The following is a 4950-nucleotide window of genomic DNA, read 5'->3' as shown; positions in this document are numbered from 1 at the left end:
ATAATTCTGCATCTCAATGAGAAGTCCATAAAAGTCAGATCTGTATTCCAAGTGTTCCAACTCTCAACCAAGGAAAAGAAAAACATTTCCACCTCCTTTAGCCACAAACGTTGCACGAACTAATTGAAATGAGCTAATAAATGTGCTTTGGAATTGGTTCATTGATGTTGAATTTGACTCTCGGTCCCTTTATGAAACTATTCAATCTTTTAGCAAATTGAAGTCATATTTTTTAATTTTGGATTGAAAATCTAGATCATTCAAAAAGTGAAGAGCATTCTCATCATATGAGCAAAGACTTGAATAATTATCATGTATTTGAAGAATTAAAAGAGCAAACAGAAAGAATAGCAATGGCAAAAGAGAAAGAGGAAGAAGCAAGCCTATGTTGCTCAACCATCATTTTAATTTTAATATTAAGATTAAAGTTGCAGAATATGTTTTTCGGCTCAGGATTCGGTGGTCCCAAAACGTTTGGACCATTAAATGGTCCCATAACAAAACATGTTTTTTAAGGTTTTTTAATAATTACTAAATAGTCATTTTTTAAATTTAATTACAAATTAACCTCATATATTTTATTTAATTATAAAAACGATTTTTTATTTTATAAATAATTATTTTAACCAAAATCTATCATCTTTATTAACAATCAAGAACAAAAACAATAACGAATTAGATCTTCCATTGATCCTAATAAATTTTTTGGCCATTCTAATCGATTAAAATATTAAATTTGATCTGTCACGTTCGTGAGGAGTCATGAAATCGTGTTTTGTTGAAAACCAATCGATTGGACTATCAAACCAATCGATTGAATTTCAGTTTATCACTAAACAATCGATTGCAAATTGCTGGGAAGCATGATTTTGCATAAATCAATCGATTGGTCATAGTAACCAATCGATTGAACAATGAATTAAATGTGGAATTTATGTAATTCAATCGATTGTTTAGGATTTTCAATCGATTCGATTGGTCTCACTATTCAATCGATTGGTTATGGCTAAAAATCGATTGAACTTTGCACGTAACTTCTAATTCAATCGATTGGTTTAAAACTTCAATCCATTGTGGAGACTTTCCCCTCAAGGTAATACCTAATTTCTTTATCTCCTTTACTTTAATAATGTTTTCTTTAAGTCACCACTTCTTTCTTCCTACCTACCTTGCTTGCTGTGATTTCGTTCATTTGTTGCAGGGAAATGATTTCACTCTGTTTGTTCGTTTACATTCGTTGTGTTCATGAGAATGTACTATAGTTATAGTGACTCAACCCTATCAATTTTCATTTTTTAATTATCCTAGACTATTCATTGATTGGTTACACCCTCTGTTTTTTCGTCAGTGTTGGGCTGCATTGGCGCTTCAAGTTTGATTGGTGCTCAATGAGTACCCGAAACTGAAGCTAACCCAAGGAAGAAAACTGCTTGAGATATGACAATTCCGATGACGTTTTCCTAATTTATATTGGCGATGATCGTACAGACGAGGATGCTTTTAACGTAAAAATAAATAATCAAACTTATTGATATTTAATTAATTACACTACTTGTATTACATATTTAATTGACTACCATAATCATCATCAGGTTTTGCGCAACAGAGGTCAAGGGATTGGGAATCTTGTTTCTAGAGTTCCAAAAGACACATAAAATTCATACACCTTGAAAGATCCAGCAGAGGCAAGTTCCAATAAATAATTATTTTCTTATAAATATAGTATTCTTTTTTTGTATTATGGTGAATCTGAACATCCTTGCCCAACCAATATGTTCAGGTTGAGCAATTTTTGCGGCGTCTAGTGAAATGGAAAAGATCGATTACACCAACAAGTGCATAGAGAGATTTATTCCATAAGTAGTATACTTAACTTATTGTAGATTACCTATTGAAGGAATATAAGAGTTTCAAACCAATCGATTGAATTAGAAGTCACGTGCAAAGTTCAATCGATTTTTAGCCATAACCAATCGATTGAATAGTGAGACTAATCGATTGTTTTGAAGAAATCAATCGATTAAAAATCCTAAACAATCGATTGATTTACATAAATTCCACATTTAATTCATTATTCAATCGATTGGTTACTATGACCAATCGATTGATTTATGCAAAACCATGCTTCCCAGCAATTTACAATCGATTGTTTAGTGATAAACTGAAATCCAATCGATTGAGTTAGAATTCAATCGATTGGTTTGATAGTCCAATCGATTGGTTTTCAACGAAACACGATTTCATGACTCCTCACGAACGTGACAGATCAAATTTAATATTTTAATCGATTGGAATGGCCAAACAATTTATTAGGATCAATGGAAGATCTAATTCGTTATTGTTTTTGTTCTTAATTGTTAATAAAGATGATAGATTTTGGTTAAAATAATTATTTATAAAATAAAAAATCGTTTTTATAATTAAATAAAATATATGGGGTTAATTTGTAATTAAATTTAAAAAAAGGACTATTTAACAATTATTAAAAAATCTTAAAAAATATATTTTGTTATGGGACCATTTAGTGATCCAAACGTTTTGGGACCACCGAATCCTGAGCCATGTTTCCCATCAAAGTAACTTTAATATGTTTTCTTATAGTTGTTGATGACGAAGGACAATCTTATGCAAGTTTAAAATCCTATTTTCTTGGTTTCAAATTGTGCATGCGTGCCTCTTATAATGTGAGGATATTTTCATGAATAAAGTGTGTTTGATAGGAGTTTATTTTTAGGTGTTTGGAGATCCCCACAAACTGTAAATTAAACAAAAATTGTTGCACTGATTTTGCAGTTGTAAATAGATGGAAAAAAAGTTAAAACAATATATATTTTTAGCAACAGTCTTGCTACACGTTTAAATTTTTTTGACAATTAAATCTAAGTTAGTGTGTGTTTGGATTTCAGTTATAAACGAGAGTTTGCATAAAATTAATTTTGCAAACTTGATTTTGATAAAAAGTAAGTTTGTGTTAAAGTGATTTATGTTTAGTAATCTTTATATCAAAATGGATTATAATAAAGTAAATATTATTTGGATTACACATTTACACTACTCAAAATTACTTTTAGATAAAAAATTATTAAAATAGACAGCAACTTAAATTTTTTTTTATATTATTCTATCATTTTAATTTAGATATTTAAATAGATATTATTAATTAATTTTATAATAAAATTAATATTTACTTACTAAAATAAAAATAATATATAAAAATTGACAAAATATATTTTTATATCAAAAGCAAAAAAAGAAATAAAGAGCATAATTTATAAGAAAAAAATAAATTCAATCCTAACGTAATTTTCTAAATGCACTCAAACGCGCTTATCTTCTTTCTAACGCTAAACCAAACACAGCCTTAGTCTAAATCCAATAAAACTTAGTTTTTATTAGTGAGAGCGTGAATACACGCTCCAACTCTCAGTCACTAATGTGAACGTAAACGTGAACGCTCATATCCTTCTTCTTTTTCGTGTTCCTTTTTTTTTTCTTCGCATTCCTCCTTCTTCCTCTTCTTTACATTTCTTCTTTTTCTTCGCGTGTTTTCTCTCCATTGTTGTTCTTTTATTACTCTTGTTGCTGCTGCGTTTTTTTCTTTTCCTCCTTTTCTTCCTAGTAATTTTGCAACATTGATTTTTCTTCTCTTTTTTTTTTTAGTTTTATTCCTCTTAAAAGAGTGAAACAAAAATAATTTTGAGAAAATAAAATAAGAAGAAAATGAACGAAAAAAAGATGAAAAAGAGAAATTAAAAAACAGTAGCAGAAAATGAGAAGGAAGAAGAGAAAGAGTTTTGAATTATGAAGAATTTATCAGAACAAATAACACCAAAATTTCTTAACAATAACAAATTTCTTAATTTTTACACTAAAATTTTGTAACAAAAGCAAAAAAATATCTTCTTTAATATTGCATTTATTCGTCTTCTTTTTATTCTTCTTTCTTTCTTTCTTTCTTTCTTTCTTTCTTTCTTTTTTTGTTGCTTTTATTGTAAGACCCAAAACTTTCGAAAAATATTACTATGAGTTTGTTTCAATTTATATATTCATTAAAAATTTTATTTTTAGAAATTATTTTATTAAAAGTAATTAAATCAAATTTTGATAATTAAATTAGAAATTTTACTTAATCTTATAATTATTGAATAATTTTATATATTTAAATTATACAACTTAACAGTTGTAAAAGAATAAGAATTTCATACGATCTAGTTAAATAATTGAGATTTTGGGATTTAATATTCTAATTTTTATAGATAGAGAAAATTAATTAAATTATTTCTAATTTTAAATTAAAATACCTAATTAAATGCTAATTAGCAAATTGATAATTAAATAATAATTTTAAAGTAATTTTAATGATTAAATTAGATTTGAAATTAATAAAATATATCCTAATTTGATTAAAATTACTAAAGACAAATATTCCAAAATTAAATCCAAACCCTAACTTTAACTAAATTAACCCTAACCCCCCTAAACTAACCCTAGCTGCCATTAACTTTTGCTTTCCTAAGCTAACCTACAGCAGAAACAAAAGAAAGGGAAAGAAAGAAGGGGGGCACGGGAGGAAGGGAAAGCTGAGAAGAAAAGGGGGAAGGAAACGGGACGGCACCGGCAGGGCTGCCGTTGCTGTCGAGTCACTGAGAGAGAGAAAGAGAGAAAGGTCGCGACTGGAAGGAGAGAGAGAAGCTACCACCGCCGGCCTGGAGCCCGCCGCTGCGTCACTATCTCGCCGCGTCCAGCTTGCCGCTGATCTGTCCACGAACCGCTGTCGAGGAAGGAGAGAAAACAAGAGCGAGGGAACCGTTCTGTGCCGCCGAGGGTCCCATTCCTGTTAGATCTGTCGTCATCGTGCCTTTGTGCCGCCGAAGGAGCCTTCGTTTGTTCCGCCGATCTGTCACTGTGCTGCTGGACTATCGCCGCCACCACCAAAAACCTCGTGTCATC

This window comes from Arachis ipaensis, chromosome B10, assembly GCF_000816755.2.
Source record: "Arachis ipaensis cultivar K30076 chromosome B10, Araip1.1, whole genome shotgun sequence".
Lineage (NCBI taxonomy): Eukaryota > Viridiplantae > Streptophyta > Magnoliopsida > Fabales > Fabaceae > Arachis > Arachis ipaensis.
The sequence above is the reverse complement of the archived record's forward strand: the minus strand, read 5'-3'. Positions refer to the sequence as shown.